At 45.5% G+C, this 19,043-nt stretch overlaps 1 long non-coding RNA gene across 1 annotated transcript in view; it reads left to right on the plus strand.

The window, feature by feature from the left end:
- The first annotated feature begins 64 nt into the window (after nucleotides 1-64).
- Nucleotides 65-19,043, plus strand: part of LOC308623236 — a 133,843-nt gene continuing 114,864 nt past the window's right edge. Inside the window, exons 1-4 of the long non-coding RNA XR_014016793.1 lie at nucleotides 65-3,422; nucleotides 5,681-5,782; nucleotides 9,872-10,052; nucleotides 10,154-10,254. This is a non-coding gene — a long non-coding RNA (uncharacterized lncRNA). The remainder of the gene's footprint in view (nucleotides 3,423-5,680; nucleotides 5,783-9,871; nucleotides 10,053-10,153; nucleotides 10,255-19,043) is intronic.

Consider the following 19,043-nt stretch of genomic DNA (forward strand, 5'->3'; position numbering starts at 1 on the left):
CCCCCCACCAGGGTTCAGGTAGGATGAGGTGAGGGCTTTCCAGACCTGTCTGAGGTCCACACCTCTCGGAGGGTGTCGTCCTGCAGTGGCATGGTGCCTGCGCCTATCCACAGTCCCTGCTCTGGCCACCCTGCAGCCCTAGAAGCTTCCCCCCTGGCCCCAGCTAATCCGGGCTCAGCTTCACCCCCACCTCCTGCTGGCTCAAGAGGGTGGCAGCACCGTGGGAGGTGCTCGTGCCCCGAACCCACCCCCCTGCCTGGCCCACTGAGGGAAGAGGCTGAAAACTCAGATCCTCAGCGGCCTGAAGGATGGCATCACTGTACCAGGTCCTCCCGTGCCCTGAGCTTTGGCTTAGAGATGCTGATTTGTATTGATAATTTGTTGGTGGTAAATGGGGCATGGGAAGAAAATATGACATCAGATCCTGTATTTATCTTTCTTTTTCATTAAAAAAATAAAAACTAGGATTTACTAATATTTAATGTATATGGATTGATAGATGCATGTGTATATACTTTATAAAGAAACATGCCTATATTCTGGGTGTCCACCTAAATATCTTTTTACTGATAAGGAACTTTTTTTTTTTTTCTGGCTCACCTTGCAGCTCATGGGATCTCAGTTCCCCAACCAGGGATCAAGCCCGGGCCCTCAGCAGTGAGAACGTGGAGGCTTAACCATTGGACCACCAGGGAATTCCCAGGAACATGCTTTTTTAAGAGTTTAGAGACAAGGGATGTAGTGTTGATGTGATTAATATCATGGGAGAGGTTTGGCTAAGTGCAGAGGAAGCCCAGAAGAGGAGCCCTATTGGGGGTCCTAGAGGCTTTCTGAAACCTGATCTAAAACTTGAAACTCAAAAAGGTGAGGGGAGGGCTTCCCTGGTGGCGCAGTGGTTCAGAGTCCGCCTGCCGATGCAGGGGACACGGGTTCGTGCCCCGGTCTGGGAGGATCCCACATGCCGCGGAGCGGCTGGGCCTGTGAGCCATGGCCGCTGAGACTGCACGTCCGGAGCCTGTGCTCCGCAATGGGAGAGGCCACAACAGTGAGAGGCCCACGTACCGCAAAAAAAAAAAAAAAAAAAAAGGTGAGGGGAGTTCTGCAGCCAAAAAAAAAAAAAAAAAAAATTAAAGAAAAGAAAAAAGAAGAAAAGGAAAAAAAATAAAGTGGGATGGGCTATACCTGGAAAGGGAATAGCAAGATAGAGACCTAGAGGTTGGAAACAGGCAGATGTATTCAAGGGTCTAGAACTAGGAGGGAGGCAGCTGTGTCAGGCATGGGTCAGTCCTGAGCCCAGGCTCTAAGCTCTGCCGCTTAAGAGGTGAATGTCCTTGGGTGACAGATTTAACCTCTCTGGGCCTCCATTTCCTCATTTATAAAGTGGGTTTGATAAAGCACTGACCTAGTAGGGATGTTGTGCAGATTAAGTGAGATGACAGATGGAAAGCTGCATACAGTGAGCGCTCAAAAATTGGTAATTATGTGCTCCTTTTTGGAGCACTTCAGCTTCATCTCTGTCTCCTCAGCATTTACAGCACAACTTGACACATGATTGGGGTTCGTTTTTTTCATGAGTGAATTAATGAGCACAGTTTTTCTTTTTTTTGGCTGAGCGGCTTGTGGGATCTTAGTTCCCGGAGCAGAGATTGAACCTGGGCCTCAGCAGTGAAGGCGCTGAGTCCTAACCACTGGACTACCAGGGAATTCCTTATTTCATGTGATTTTCACTGGACAAGAGTCCAGTGAGATAGGCAAGGTAGATATTATTATCTCCATTTTATAGGTGGAGAAACTGAGGCCCAGGGAGGTGAAGTGACCTGCTCAGTATCAGCCAGATGGTAACCAGCTCTGTCTCCTGTCAGAGCTTTTGTTCTTAACCCTTTTATATTTTATACAGTCGAAACGATTAGAGATGGAATTTGAATGAAACAGTCTTTTTGCCTTTCGCCACTTCCTTGGTCCACCTGATTCAGATGTGCCGTAATTAATCTTCCTAAAATACCACTTCTTCTGTTGACACCTTTGCTCAAAAATCGTCATTGGGTCCCTACGATCAAGTTTAAGTGTGCTGAGTTGGCATTCAAGGCTCTCCCTGATCTGGCCCCAGTCTGCCTTTCTAACTACAGGGCTGTCTCATACCCTACTCTCCATCCAGCCCCATAGGTTTACTTATTTCCTTTATACTTTCTCTCCTTCATGCCTTTGTTCAAGCTGTTCCCTCCTGGAATCCCTATTCCATGAAACCCATCCAACCCTAAATAGCCCTCAAGTCCCAACCTCCAAGATTCTTTGGTCCTCATCTGACTCTGAATGTGTAATAATCATAATAGCATTTATTGACCACCTACCGTGTGTGAGGCCCTTGTTTCCATTCTCTCTCCACCCTCATGATGATATTTTTAAGGCAGACACTAAAACCCTGATATGAAAGGTAAGGAAACTCACAGCTGAGAGTCAGTCAACAGGTATTTCCTGGGCACTGACTCTGTGCCAAACAGTACTGGTTATACAGTGATGGACAAAAAGATGTGGTTCCTGCCCTCATGGAGCTTCCATTCTTGTGAGAAAGACAGATGGTAAAGCCATAAATAAACAAAGTAGTTATAATGCTCTCATTATTATTAATTGTAATAAATTCTAAGAGGGAAAGAACTGGGTTCCATGAGAATAGCACAGTGTGGGGGCAGTCTGGATATAGAGAACAGATGAGGCTGTCTGAGAAGTGAATTTTTAAACTGAGACCTGAAGGATTTCAAAGACTAGGAAAGAGGGCCTCCCTGGTGGCGCAGTGGTTGAGAGTCCGCCTGCCGATGCAGGGGATACGGGTTCGTGCCCCGGTCTGGGAGGATCCCATATGCCGCGGAGCGGCTGGGCCCGTGAGCCATGGCCGATGGGCCTGCGCATCCGGAGCCTGTGCTCCGCAACGGGAGAGGCCACAACAGTGAGAGGCCCGCATACCGCAAAAAAGAAAAAAAAAAAAAAAAAAAAAAAAAAAAAAAAAAAAAAGACTAGGAAAGAGAATGTTTCAGGTAAAAGGCAAAGCTTATGCCAAATGTTTCCAAGCAGCAAAGAATTCGGCACCATGGAGCAGTGGGGTCCCCTCGACCAGGACAAGAGCGACCCTGCCTAAGAACCGCCCTTCAGAGGGTTCTGGAGAATGTCCACCCCCAAACAAATCCATGCCAAGAAACACAGGGTGCCTGGCACTCAGCAGGCTGTAAACGTAAACATCCCCGTTCTAACACTGCTCAGGCCTCAGGGAACACTGCTCGACATCTCTTGCCCACTGTTCTCAGAACAAAGATTCCTGCACCGGCCTGTGGGAGGCGTGTCGGCTGAGCTTCGGCCAATGCCAGAGATGGACCCTGCTTTGGAGCTGCGGGGAAGATTTGAGCAGCAGAAGCTTTTAAGTGAAAGAAAAGGTAAATGCAGTTCTCATATCTCTCCTCTCAGGTTGCATGGATATGACAGATAATTGCATAACAAAGTGTCCATTTACTTGTTTCTTTTCATGTTCTGAAGGGTCTCATGAATCAGCACTGTCTTCATAACAGTTGCACATGGCAGCTGAGGAACACTGTACAGTATTGAACAATTCACATGACTTAAACTTGTGCATATGTAGGTCTGGACATGACGTGTGAAGCATGGTAGCAATTCTTCATGTTGGCAACTCGTTGGATGCTATTTTGAGAACAGTTCAGTTTTTCTAAAAGTGTTTAATAAGATGGAATTAAAATTTCTAAAAACCATTTAAATTTGATTAATTTTGGATGTTTATTAAGTGTAAACTATATTTCCCTTTAATTTTTTTTTTTTTTTTGCTGTACACGGGCCTCTCACTGTTGTGGCCTCTCTCGTTGCGGAGCACAGGCTCCGGACGCGCAGGCTCAGCGGCCATGGCTCACGGGCCCAGCCGCTCCGCGGCATGTGGGATCTTCCCGGACCGGGGCACAAACCTGTGTCCCCTGCATCGGCAGGCAGACTCTCAACCACTGCGCCACCAGGGAAGCCCCATCCCTTTAAATTTTAATACATAATTTTGAATATATAAGAAGAAAAGTCACTTCTCAAAACATACATGAAAAATAATTTTAGTTAAAAAGTTTCACATTTACTTAGTTACTTTTTTTTTTTAATTTTTATTATTTTTTTGGCTGCATCAGGTCTTAGTTGCGGCATGTGGGGATCTTCCGTTGCAGCACGCGGGCTCTTAGTTGGGTGGCAGGTTTTCTCTAATCTAGTTGTGGTACACAGGCTCCAGGGTGCATGGACTCTGTAGTTTGCAGCGGGCAGGCTCTAGTTGAGGTGGGTGAGCTCAGTAGCTGTGGCACGCGGGCTTAGTTGCCTCGCAGCATGTGAGATCTTAGTTCCCTGACCAGGGATCTAACCCTCGCCCCCTGCATTGCAAGGTGGATTCTTTACCACTGGCCACCAGGGAAGTCCCTACTTAGTTACTTTTGAGGAGAATGTATTCAAATTTTGTACACTTTGGATGCAATGACATGTTTTTTGAGTCCTTTGACAGGTAGTCTGGGTCCAGATCATGATAGGAACAGAAAGTAGCAAAATGGAACTCAGAAAAGAATAAAAGGGAACTTCAGAGTTTTGGTAGGGGCCAAAGTGGTGAGCATGTGTGGGAAAATTAGAGGCTGTGTCAATGTTTAGATTTGGGTCAAGGGTGGGTAGGTTTAGGATTGGCTGTCAAGATTTTGGTGAAAATGAGGGTGAGTTTAGGGATAAGATTCAGATCAGGAACACACATAACTTCTGATACCTTCTGATCTGACACCAGAACACCAAGCCTCTCCACAAAGAAAAACAAGCTTGTGGCTTTATAATTACACTTTGTTTTGGTCTAAAAATGACGTTTCTCAGCTTGATCACTGGCAATAGTCACCAGACTCAATTCCACCTGAATTTTAGCTGTTTTCTAAAATTAAATCTACTTTCAGAAGATGAAGATTTGCTACCACCAGTGACTATGATGCTGATCAATAATGACTCCTACCATGTGCCAGGCACTGTGCCCAGTGCTTTCAATTTATTCTCACAGCACACTTGCATGTCTGTGGCTCAGAGAAGTTAAGTAACTTGTCTAAGGTCACACAGCTGGTGCTTGGTGGAGCCATCCCACTGACAAGGACCTACTAGGTGTGCAGTATTGTGTTATCTCTAGTCCCTGCGGAAACTTTGAAAGGGAGTGAGCTGGGTTAGAGAGTGGTAGAGATGTGATGGAAATTCTGGGGCGTGTGTGTGTGTGTGTGTGTGTGTGTCGGTTATGACAGGATGATGATGGAATCTAGTGGCACAGGGAAAGTAGAGGACAAGACCACAGGGCAGAGGAGTGCATGGCAACAAACAGAGAGGCTGGGCATTGGAAGAGTTTGGATAAGGAAATCACCAAGAATTAGGACAGGAGCATGCCAGAGAATCATGAGCCAGGAGCCAAAATCCTTGAAGAATAATATAGTCTGATGATATAAGATTCAAAACTAAGGTCCTTCCTAGGGGTAGGCAGGGAGGTGTAATGGCCTGGAAGCATCTACTTGTCCTCCAGTATGTCTTCTTCTTCCTTAATAATGAAGTCCCTGATTTCAGCTGAGCATATAGACACGCAGAAAAAGACATGTCCCAGCTTTCCTTGCATCCATGTAGCTAAATTCCAGCTATTGGGGAGGGTCTTTTACAGAAGAGGTGCACCCTTCGTTACTTTTTCCTTCTCACTGACTGGCAAGAGGACCTAATGGCTGGAGCTCTAACAACCATCTTGGACCATGAGGTAACCTTGGGAATGTGAGCTGCCACTGTGGAGCAACCAGCTAGGAGCCTTGATTTGAGAGAGAGAGAGAAGAAAACAAACAAACAAACAAACCCATCTTGCTGAAGTCACTGTGACATGGGGATTTTTTAAACTTGTAATTGAACCTAACACGAATGGCTGCAACTAGAAAGTTATGTTTGGGTCCTACTGAAGATGACATTTAATGCTAGTGGGCATGAGTGGGTGCTAAGAAGCCTTGGAAAGTTGTTGAACAGAAGGTGAGCTGACGAGAACTGTACATTCAGAAAGGCTGTGGAGAATAAATAAAAAATAAGGTGGAGAGAGCTGAGGTGAGGATGTGTAGTTAAGGGGGACATTTAGATATTCTGAAGACTCAGATCATTGATGGCATCTGAAGGACTGGGTCTGGAAGTCAGGTTTTAGGAAGGTTGTGAGGTTGGTGTTAGGTTTAACAAGCAATTCAGGAGCTTGATTATGGCTAGAGTCAGGTTGGGGTGAGGTTTTGAGCTGAAGTTTGTACCAGGGTTGGATTTTAAGTCAGAAATTGGAAGAATCTAATAGCAGGGCTAGGTGTCACTGGAGGTGTCGGGCAGACTTAGGAAGGGACATTTAAGTGTTCTGGGATATGCCTGGGGCTTAGTGTCTGAAGCAGTGGTACTCAGGTGAGGCATTTGGAAATGTATGGAGTGTTTTGTTTATTTATTTATTTTTGGCTGTGTTGGGTCTTCGTTGCTGCATGTGGGCTTTCTCTAGTTGCGATGAGTGGGGGCTACTCTTTGTTGCAGTGCGCGGGCTTCTCATTGCGCTGGCTTCTCTTGTTGCAGAGCACGGGCTCTAGGCGTGCGGGCTTCAGTAGTTGTGGCACGTGGGCTCGGTAGTTTTGGCTTGTGGGCTCCAGAGCACAGGCTCAGTAGTTGTGGCTCATGGGCTTAGTTGCTCTGTGGCATGTGGGATCTTCCCGGACTAGGGCTCAAACCCATGTCCCCTGCAGTGGCAGGCAGATTCTTAACCACTGCGCCACCAGAGAAGCCGTGTGGGGTGTTTTGAATTGTCACAATGACAGCGGAGTGTGTGTGTGTGTGTGTGTGGTTTGCTCATGGTGTTTAGAGGCAGGAGCTTGAGGTTCTAGATGTCCTGTAATGTGGGAAACAGGCACGGTGGTCCAGCCCTAAATGCCATGCATTCCTGGGAAACACTGATGCAAAGTGGCGTCAGGAAGAAGAGAAAAGCTGAGCACTATTGGGTTAGAATCCTGCTTTGCTGCTTTCTTCCCCAGGTGGACATAGCCCTCAGTTTTCCCATCTATAAAATGGGATGATGATAGAGGCCTTGCAGGACTGTGAGATTGGTAATAAGTTTGCAGACGGCCCAGCACAGGGCTGGCCCAAGGACCTGCAATTGGGAGATGTCTGGACCAAGCTGAAGGCAAATCTGGGTAAAACTGAAGTTCAGTCTGGGTTTGGGTTAGTTTGGGGGTCATGATGCCCAACCATAGCTGTGTGTTAGAATTACTCAGCTCAGGAGGCTTTAAAAAGTGCTGATGCTTGGTCTTACCTCTCAGAAATTCCGAGTTAATTGGTATGGAGTGAGTCTTGGGCAGTAGGAGTTTTAAAAGTTCCTTGAGTGATCAGAGCCTCCTGTGGGGCCTGAAACTCTCACTCGTGAAATTACTCCTCTCAGTAAAGCAGTGGTTCTCAAAGTGGTTTCCCCAGACCAGCAGCATCAGCGTCACTCCAGAACATGTTAGAAGCGCAGATTCTCAGATTTCACCTCTGACCATCAGCAGCTCTGGGGTAGGGCCCAGCGATCAGCATTTTAGCACATCCTCTGGGGATTCAGATACCCACTCATGTTTGAGAACCACTCAATATAGCACCATCTCCAGGAAGCCCTCAAGAAAGGCAGATGCTATTTCACTGTTGGGTAGTTCCCCACACTTCTCTGAATAATGTCACATGAACTGTGAGGACAAGCTCCATGAGGCCAGGGACTTCGTCCATCCCATTCACAGCTATCTCTCCAGGGTCCACAGCATGTGATGAATAACTGAATGAGGTGAGAGAGACAGAGACAGAGACCGAGAACTATCTCAGGTGCTGTGAACTGGGATGAGAGGGAGACCCTGCCTGTCTCTTTTTCTGTCTTGGTCCCACGACATGCGAATCTAGTGTTTCTAGTGTTTAAAGATACAGATTCCTGGCACAAATGAGTCCTTAAACACCTGTCTCTCCACCCGGTGCTCAGGGGAAGAGATGTGGACTCCTTGCACCCCTGGTGGAGCACGGCCCCTGGCAGTTGTTCAGAGTCCATTTGTGTCTCCAGTGTGGTGCTCACGTGTGGTAGGTACAGTATCTGACAGGCAACTTACGAAATATTTTTCTTCAAACTTTTTTTCTTTAGTTTTTCCTCCAATGTTCATTTTTTTCTTCATTTTTGAAACAATTTCAAATTTACACATAGTAAATTTGAAAGAATAGTATAATGAACTCTGGCATACCCTTGGCCAAAGACCAATAAGTTTTTCTTATTGTCCCAATGATGGCTGTTATAAGTCCAGGAAAACACTTTGCATTCTAGTCCTCGTCAATCTATGAGAGATTGTCAAGGGCAATTCTGCTATGTGCGATTTTCACTTATGGGCAATTAAAGTAATTTGAGAGTTGCCTTCAGGACGCAACCTCCACGTAAGAAGCCACTTCCTGGACATCATCTCAGCTGAATCCTTGGGGGGTGATCAGGGACTATGAACCCAACCTAAAGCCAGGTAGGACTCTGCTGATGGCAGGTGACAGAAGTACAATGCAAACTAGCATAAGCTCAAAAGGGAAATGATTGGCGCCTCAACTGGGTCAGCTAGATGCAGTCTCACCTCAGGCATGGCTGTACCCAGGGGCTCAAAAGGAGTCCCCAGGTCTCTCTCTCACTCTGCTTTCCTCTACGTTAGCGGGAAAGGTGACCTCTGACGGCTCCCTGACCACATCAGTTCCCCCAGGTGGGGGCCTAACTGGCTCTACTTGGTCACTTGCTTACCCCTGGATCTGTCGGTTTAAATCTGAGGATGGAGGTACTCTGATTGGCCAGCTCGAGTCATGTGCCCTCCTCTGGGCAGGGCTCTCTGTTTTCGATTTGAGAGAACAGTAGTTGTAAAACGGGAGAGGGTTTTTGCTACTCCTGATCAATTGGTGAGTAGTCCACACGGGGAGCTATTTTCAGAGTCAGGAATAATAATAATAATAGCAGCAGCAGTAGTTGTAACTTTTATTGAGAGCTTGCTGGGTTCCGGGCATTGTTCTAAGTGGGTTTTCTCTTAATTACCTCATTTAATACTCAGCCATTTTATGCGGTTGATGCTACTTTCATACATGTTTTCCATACCCGCAACTTCACAGAGAGGTGCAGTCCCTCGCCCAAGGACACACAGCCAGTGCGCAGCAGAACGCGGGGCCCCACATCCTCAGGCCTCGCTCCAGAGTGGGTGTGGGCGCGCCTGGGAGCACACCCTCCACTATCCTCCCTGCGGTAGAACCTGGACTTCTGCTGCAGGCTTGGACTGTCACGTGACACTCTCGCCCTCCAGTGCATCTGTGAGGCTGGCGGAAGTGGAACACCTCGGTTCAGATCGCTTATGGGAAGTTTGCCATTACCCCCAGAGCCCCAAGAAACAGAAAACAGAATGGGTGAATTTAGAGCAGTGGTTCTCACTGGCTGCCCACAAGAATACTTAGGGGAGCTTCACAAAACCCCAGTGCTCAAGCCATATCCCAGACCAATTAACCAGAATCTCTGGGGTGGAGCCCAGGCATTAGTAGTCTTTAAGGTTCCCCAGGTGAATTAAATGTCCGGCCAAGGTGGGGAATCACTAGTTTAGAGGCCTTGTAGCTTAGTAGAAATAGCCGTGGCTTAAGATCCACCTGGGTTTGAGACTTGGCTCCGCCATTGCAAGCTGTGAGACTGTGTGCCAGTCACTCAATTTCCTTATCTGTGGAAACGGTATAAGTCCCTCTACTTTATGTGAGGGCTGAATGAGACAATGTCTGTAAGGCCCCCAGCACAGAGCTGGCACTCAGCTCCATCCTTACTATTAAGGAGGGGGCAGGACAGACCAGCCTGTGCAGCACCATCCAGGGAGGCCGAGCTGTGCCAATGACTCACCATCACTAGGTTGAGGCTGTGGAATGGACTCTCGGAACTGCTGGGACCCTCAGACCCCAGGCCCTCCCGCCTTGGTCTTCCACCCTCACGGAGGGACTTGAGGCTTCTGAGTAGGGTGAGCTTGGGATGGAATGGGTGGGGTGGGAGTTGGGGCAGAGTTGGGTGGGGGACTGGGGGAAAGGCTGTGTGAATGCACTGACTTAGTCTCACCACCAGGTGGCGACAGGAACCTACCCACTGCGAGAGGATCAGCCAGGCTGAAGGAGAGGACCCCTGGGAATAACGCGAAGATTTTCGAGAACTTTTTTGAGTACTAGGTAAATGCTAAATCTTTATTTTCTTTCATTTCCATTTACTTAATGCAACAGTCCTGTGGTAGGCGCCATTACCCTCCTTTAGGGGATGATATAGAGGTGGTGCTGGTAACTGGTGACCAGGAATTTAACCCAGTCAGTAGGACTCCACATTACTCTCTTAATCACTGAAGTCATAGTCACAGCTGCAGGGGCCTTTGGCATTCCTCGGGCCCTGTGATTCCCAAACCTGTATGATGATAAAAATCACCTGAGGCTCTTTTAAAACACTTCAGAATTCCTGGGTCCCAGGACAGGCACTGAATTAGAATCTCCCAGGAAAATGGGCTTGGGAATGTGTGTGGTTAACAAAAGCCCCTGTTTGGAAACATGGATCTGCTCTCAGAGAGGGAAAGTAACCTGCCCAAGGTCCAACAGCCAATCCCCTCCAACCTCTTAATACCCTCTAATTCGGAAGCCAGGCTATACCCCCCAAAAGATGAGACAATATAGCACATGACCCAGCAATTCCACTTCTGGGTATATGCCCCAAAGAGTTAAAAGTAGGACCTTGAAGAGATATTTGAGCACCCATGTTCATAGCAGCATTATTCACAATAGCTAAAAGGTGGATGCCACCCAAGTGTCCTTCAAAAGATGAATGGATAAGCAAATGTGGTGTATACATACAATGTATTATTATTCAGCCTTAAAAAGGAAGGGAATTTTGACATGCTACAACATGGGTAAACTTTGAGGGTGTTATGCTAAATGAAATAAGCCCATTTCAAGAAGACAAATACTGTATGATTCCACTTATAAGAGGTACCTAACATAGTCAAGTTCATAGAGGCAGAAAGTAGAATGGTGGTTGCCAGGGCCTGAGGGGAGTGGGCAATGGGGAGTTATTGTTTAATGGCTACAGAGTTTCAGTTTTGCCAAATGAAAATGGCTCTGGAGGTGGATGGTTGCACAATAATATGAATATACTTACATTGAACTGTACACTTAAAAATGGTTAAGACAGTTAATTTTATGTTATGTGTATTTTACTAGAATACAAAAAATTGGAAAAAAAAGATAAGACAATCTATGCCCAGCCCTGGAGGGTTGATAGTGGTGAAGCAAGAGAAGGTGTGTGATTTTCTTCATCTTTTGAATGATTTTATGAATAAATATTATACGGAATTTGATGAGTATTGTCAGATCACCTCTCTCCTCAAAAAGGATTGTACTAATAATGTATGGATGTACTTTTTTCCCAATAACTTCACCAATTTTGGGTTTTATTATTTTACTTTTTTTCCTGTTTAATGGGTGAGAGATAGTACTTCATTATTATTTAAATTTGCATTACCGTTTGTTAGACTTAAAGTCGAAGGTCCAGAATTGACCAGTGTCATTGACAGCCTCAGAATGATTTTCCTCAAAATGTTAATTCTTGGGGAATTCCCTGGCGGTCCAGTGGTTAGGGCTCTGTGCTTCCACTGTAGGGTGCCTGGGTTCGATCCCTGGTCGGGGAAATAAGATCCCCACAAGCCACACACACGGCCAGAACAAAGAAACAAACACAAAATGTTAATTCTTGATTTATTATACTGAATAAAACAAGTCCATGTTTATTGTTAAAGTAAATTTAAAAACCTACTAGGTCTGTTATTGAGAGGAGAAAGTGGCTCCTGCTTGAACTTCTGCCATGATTGTTCCTGCTTATTCAACACAGGTTCTGAGATGGAGGCCCCCAAAGAGAGGGGTGTGGGGTTGGAGACCACAAGTGTAAAAACTTCTGTTCATTTTGTGGCACCTCATGGCGACCCTCCCAGTGGCTGTTTTTTTTGTTTGTTTTTTTGGGTTTTTTTTTGCGGTACGCGGGCCTCTCACTGTCGTGGCCTCTCCCGTCGCGAAGCACAGGCTCCGTATGCGCAGGCTCAGCGGCCATGGCTCACGGGCCCAGCCGCTCCGCGGCACGTGGGATTTTCCCAGACCGGGGCACGAACCCGCGTCCCCTGCATCGGCAGGCGGACTCTCAACCACTGCACCACCAGGGAAGCCCCTCAGTGGCTGTTTTTACGTACCTTCTAGGTCACTCTCCTTGTGATGGGGCAAAAATGGTCAGTGAGAGGCTGGCATAGACATGTACCCCCGCCCCAGTTAAAAGAATCCTGTAATTATTGGTCCAATTTCTCCTCCCTCCATCTTCCCTTCCTAAAGAAGACTGATTCTTCCATGTGGGAAAGTGGCTAAGTTGAGCTGGGTATGGACGAGGAGCATTTTTGATCGATTTATTTTTTTTTTGGTGGGAGATAGAGATTGAGTAGCTCCAGGGCATGAGGAGATTTTAATTAGTGTGGCTTTGAACTATGTATTTGACTCCCTTTAAATCCCTTGAGAGGTGTGACTAAAGAATGAAATTGCTTGTTAATTACTTTAGGCTATTGGGTTGTATTTCTTGTGTCAGATACCATCTGAGACTGAGTCACATGTGCCCACATTTTATTAGGGTTCCACCCTTACTAATGAAGACTCGGGCATGAGCTCTCAAGTCTCCAACACCCTGGGGTCTTGGCTCCTTGACAGCCCTGCCACCCATCACCAAGACCACACCTTGGACCCTGTCATCACCCGAAACTGCTCCACCTCTGAAATTACAATTCAGACGTCCCACTCTTTAGTGACAATCACCTCCCCCCAACCCCTGCCCACTTTCCTCTACCACACCTCTCCTCTGACCCCACTGGGGCTTCTAGCCCACTGATCCCTATTGTTCTGCCCAAGCATCTTTTCCCTTTTCTGTTGGTAATGACACCCACTTATTCCTTGGAGGAAACTTCATTTTTTCTCCCATATGGATAATATGATTCAGGTGAGGCTGACTCTACCCTCACATCTGGGAAGTCATACTTCAGATTCTTGGCCACATCAATTGGTCAGGGGTGGGCATGTGACCCTGCTCAGTCCAGGGAGAGCCAACCCAGTACTATTGCTGAGACGCCAGAGAAGGGGACGTTTTCTTTCTGCTCATGTGGCTCACCTTGCAGGACTTAGCCTGGACTTGTGAGGGCTGTCCTGGAGTCGAGAGCCTGCAGGATAAGGAGGAAAGCCGAGCAAAGAGGGGAGGTTCCTAATAATCTCGTTGGAGTATCTGGAACCAACCATTCCTGAAGCTACCCTGGGTTTTTCAGATTTGTGAGTCGATGTCTGAGATCTGTGAGTCAGGATTAGATTCTATCTCCTGAAACAGATGTGGCTATTACAGTGCTGCTCCATTGAGGCTCTAGATGAGGGGTGCCTAGATGTGGTTGCTCATCAGAATCACATGGGAAGATTTTTTTTCCCTTAAAACCTTTATAGATACAGAAAAAAGCATAAAACATAAATGTATAAGTTAATGTATTATTACAAAGCCAACTCCCATGTAACCTCATCAAGGTCAAGAAAGAGAACACTGGGAAGTGGTCCAGTGGTTAAGACTCCACCCTTCCAATGCAGGCGGTTGTGGGTTCAATCCCTGGTTGGGGAACTAAGACGGTTTGGCCAAAAAATAAATACATAAATAAATGTTGTTAGACTCAAAGCCTCAGCCCCTCCTGCCCTTCACGGAACCACCACCCTGACTTCTGGGCAATCTCATTCTTGCTTCCCTTGATCATTTTCAGCCCAAGTATGCTTTCCTAGACACTATGGGGTAGTTTTGCCTGTTTTATTTATTTATTTTTTAAAGAAGCACCTCTCTTCTTTAATATTTGCAGTTATTTTCTAATATTTATTTTATTTATTTTTTTGGCTGCGTTGGGTCTTAGTTGCAGCACACGTGATCTTTGTTGTGGCATGTGGCATCTTTCATTGCGTCGCGGGGGCTCTTCGTTGTGGTGCGTGGGCTTCTCTCTAGTTGTGGCGTGTGGGTTTTTCCCTCTCTTGTTGTGGTGTGCGGGCTCCAGGGCATGTGGGCTCTGTAGTTTGGGGTGTGCAGGCTCTCTCGTTGAGACATGTGAGCTCCGTAGTTGTGGCGGACAGGCTTAGTTGCCCCGCAGCATGTGGGATCTTAGGTCCTTGACCAGGGATTGAACCTGTGTCCCCTGCATTCGAAGGCGGATTCTTTACCATTGGACCACCAGCAAAGTCCCAGTTTTGCCTGTTTTAGAATGTTGTACAAATGGAATTATTTATTAAACTTAATGAAGCCAAATTTGTCAGACTTTTCATTTAAGGTTGGTGCTTTTGTGTCAGGAAAAGTAATCTGTCACCACCCTGAGGCTTTCATCCTCAAACTTTTCTTTCACCTTCTATCACCTTTTATAATCTTTATTGTTCTTTATTCTAATCTTTTATAGTCTTTATGACCCCACTATGGTGTGAAGTAGGGGTCGAGTTTCATTTTTTCCCCATATGAACACTCAATCTGTTTATCGAAAAGGCTCATCTTTCCCTGCACTCTTTAGTGCTACATAAATCACAGCTTGTGTCCATCTCGATGTCAGCTTCTGGTCTTTTCTTCAGTCTGTCTGTCCTTGCACAAATACCACCCTCTCCTAATCACTGTACTTTTATGAAGTTTGATATTCAGTAGAGCGATATTGCCATATATATATATATTTAGGAAGCTATTCTTGGCCATTTCATTTCCATATGTATTTTATTTATTTTATAAATGTAATTAATTAATTAATTTATTTATTTATATTGGTTGTGTTGGGTCTTCATTGCTGTGCATGGGCTTTTCTCTGGTTGCAGCGAGTGGGGGCTACTCTTCGTTGCGGTGCACAGGCTTCTCATTGCAGTGGCTTCTCTTGTTGTGGAGCATGGGCTCTAGGCGCGTGGGCTCAGTAGTTGTGGTGCATGGGCTTAATTGCTCCGTGGCATGTGGGATCTTCCTGGACCAGCGCTCGAACTTGTGTCCCCTGCATTGGCAGGCGGATTCTTAACCACTGTGCCACCAGGGAAGCCCCCTCCATATGTATTTTAGAATCAACCTGTCACATTCTACCAAAAAAAAAAAAACCATGAGGATTTTGATTTGATTGCATTGAATCTACAGATCAGTACATTGTTCAAAACTGAGTCTTCTAATTCTTTTTTTTTTCAAATGTGCACATATTAGGAAGAGAAGATATAAGATGGGGGAGACCTAACAAAATTTGTTTTCTTTCCAGCTTTATTGAGATATAATTGACATATAACACTGTGTATTTTTAAGGTATACAATGTGATGATTCAATACATTTATAAATTGCAAAATGATTACCACCATAGCATTAGCTAACACTCCAACCAGTCACATAATTACCATTTCTTTTGTGTGGTGAGGACACTTAAGATCTACTCTCTTAGCAATTTCAAGTATGTAATAGAGTATTATTAGCTATAATCAACATGCTGTACATTACATCCCCAAAACTTGTTAATCTTATGACTAGAAGTTTGTATCCTGGAAGTTTGTCTTCCAATCTTCGAACGTGGTGTGTGTGTGTGTGTGTGTGTGTGTGTATGTGTATGTGTGTGTCCACTCATGCGTATACTCACACACATACATTTATTCAGTTAATTAAAAAAATTTTTCTCTATAATGCGTTTTGCACATCTTTTGTTAAATTTTTTTTTTTTTGGCTGCACTGGGTCTTCATTGCTGCGCACGGGCTTTCTCTAGTTGTGGCGAGCGGAGGCTACTCTTCGTTGCGGTGCTTGGGCTTCTTACTGCGGTGGCTTCTCTTGTTGCAGAGCATGGGCTCTAGGCGCGTGGGCTTCAGTAGTTGCAGCACACGGGCTCAGTAGTTGCGGCCCATGGGCTCTATGGTATGCGAGCTTTGGTAGTTGTGGTGTGCGGGCTGAGTAGTTGTGGCTCATGGGCTCTAGAGCACAGGCTCAGTAGTTGTGGCGCACGGGCTTAGTTGCACGGTGGCATATGGGATCTTCCCGGACCAGGGCTCAAACCCATGTTCCCTGCATTGGCAGGCGGATTCCTAACCACTGCACCACCAGGGAAGTCCCTCTTTTGTTAAATTTATTCCTAGATAATTGCTATATTTTTTAGTGCTCTTCAAGTGTCTTATTTAAAGTCCAGATATTTTGGCTCAGCCTCTGGAGAGTCTGAATGAGTAGTTCTGGGTGGGCCCAGTGATTCTGATGTGCAGCCAGGCCTGGGAACATGGGCCTCTCTGGGGCTCCCCTCATGATCTCTTTTCAAACGTATTCAGTCCCCTCCCCCTCCCGACTGGCCCCATCCCATAAGCTGATGAACATGCTCAAGTCTCTCTCTCTTGGAGTAAGCCTGCTAATCCCCTCAAGGTCCTGCCATCACATTTTTATCCCACTCACAGCCACACTTTCAGAAGGGGTTGTCTACACCTATGATTTCAACTTTTTATGCTTGTGTATGCCTAAATAAATTTGAAAAACCATGTAGCCCCTCACACATTTTAAAATTGACATCTAATTCAAATCATCCTTACCCACCCCTGTGTCCTTCTGGTCTATCAAGCAGGCTTTTCTCTTGGCCCCCTCATGCTCCCTCACCCTCTGCAGCGTGGCCTCTGGTGCCTGCATGCCACTAAAGCTGCTCTACTCAAGGTCTTTAGACTTCCCTGTCACTAAATTGTAGGGACAGTTTCAGTCTTTGTCTTACCTGCCTTCTCTGCAGCATTTGGAGCTCTTGGCACTCCTTCATTTTACATGCTCTCTCCCTGGGTGCCCATGACATCACACTTTCCTGATCTCCCCTCCTCCCTTCTAACAAGCTACTTACTGACTGTGATGAGTGATTGAAGGGAACAAGCAGGCAGAGGGGATGGAGCGTACCAGGGAATGGAGGGTGCCAGTCAATGGAGGGTACCAAGGGATGGAGGGTACCAGGGGATGGAGGGTACCAGGGAATGGAGGGCACCAGGGAATGGAGGGTACCAGGGGATGGAGGGCACAAGGGGATGGAGGGTGCCAGGGAGTGGAGGGTAATTGAGTTTCCTTGGCTCCATCCTCTTCCTATCCCATAATGCCAATCCCATACCAAGACTTGTTGATCATACCCACACACACAATATTTTTTCCCTCAATGAAGAAAAAAGTAATGTTGATCATTGTAAAAATTTAAGCATGTTGAAAAGAAAAAGAAACAAAAGTTAAATCACCTGAAATCCCCCAACCCTGAGAAAATCCGCCATTATAACATTGGTGCTTGTCCCTTCATTTGCCTCTCTGTGTATTTACACACACCAAATGTGTTAGTTTACAAAAAGTTGAAAAAATGATTATTATTATAGATGACTTTTTTCTTTTAAAATTTTTACTTATTTATCATTTTGACTTTTCTTCCCCAGAAAACCACTGTTAACACTCTGGTATGTCTCCTTCTAGACTTTCCACCTGTTGATAGAATCACACATTAAAAAACCTGGAACATATATAACAGCAGTCCCCAACCTTTTTGGCACCAGGGACTGGTTTCATGGAAGACAATTTTTCCATGGACGGGGTGGTGGTGGTGGGGTGGATGGTTCAGGTGGTAATGAGAGTGATGGGGAGTGGCAGATGAAGCTTTGCTCGCTTGCCTGCTACTCACCTCCTGCTGTGCAGTTCGGTTCCTAACAGGCCACAGACCCCTGATATATAGGATTATTTTTGTCACTATTTTTATACAAAAGTGTGACCATGTTATATACATATCTCTTCTTCTTGCTTATTTGACTTAACCCTTCACATCAATTAGCATAGTGCTAAATTCCTCCTTTTTAATGGCTATGTAATATTCTGCAACATGGATGCACCACCATTTATTCACTCATTGCCTTATTAAGGTACATTCCTTTTGTTTTTCAGTTTTGTCTTGTTTTGTTTTCACCACTTTGACTAATGCTACCATAAATATTCTTGGACATATCTATCTTTATGCGCTCTTGCTTTTATTTATTTATTTATTTTTAAAGTGGGTTGATTCCCAGGTATGAATTGTTGGGTTAAAATTGTATATTTCAATTTTAATAGATCTTTCCAGATTGTTTTCCAAAATGGCTGTAAGGAAACGCTTTTTCACCAGAAATGAATGAGAGTAGAGCCATTTACCCATATTCCCACAAACAATAGGTGTCATTTCTGTTTTTCTTTTTTGTTGATCTGTGGGTATTTAATTAATTAATTAATTAATTTTTGGCTGCATCAGGTCTTAGTTGCAGTGCACGGGCTTCTCTCTAGTTGTGGCATGTGGGCTCCAGGGTGTGTGGGCTCTGTAGTTTGTGGCATGCAGCCTCTCTAGTTGAGGAGTGCAAGCTCAGTAGTTGTGGCACATGGGCTTAGTTGCCCCACAGCATGTGGGATCTTAGTTCCCTGCCCAGGGATCAAACCAGCATCCCCTGCATCATAGGGAGGATTCTTTACCACTGGACCACCAGGGAAGTCCTGATCTGTGGGTATTAAGTGATAACATGCTATTACTTTAATTTACATTTCCCTGACAACTAGTAAGACTAAATATCTTTTCATATTCTTGTTAGACACTTGGATTGCTCTTCTGGGAACTATTTCTACCCTTTTCCTTTTTTCCAGTGGATTATTTGTCTTTTTCTTATCACTTTATCAGAGCTCTTTTTTTTTTTTTTTTTTGGCCGTACTACGTGGCTTTCGTGATCTTAGCTCCCCATCCAGGGATTGAACCTGGGCCACAGCAGTGAAAGTACCGAGTCCTAATCACTGGACCACCAGGGAATTCCCAGGAGCTCTTTGTATAATATAGATATTAACTTGTCTTTCACATGGATTTCAAATTGTTTCCTATTCTATTAATTCCCTTTGACTTTGGTTGAGGTATCTTTAGCCATAAACAATTTACC

The sequence above is a fragment of the Mesoplodon bidens genome, assembly GCF_964165515.1.
Source record: "Mesoplodon bidens genome assembly, chromosome: 10".
Lineage (NCBI taxonomy): Eukaryota > Metazoa > Chordata > Mammalia > Artiodactyla > Ziphiidae > Mesoplodon > Mesoplodon bidens.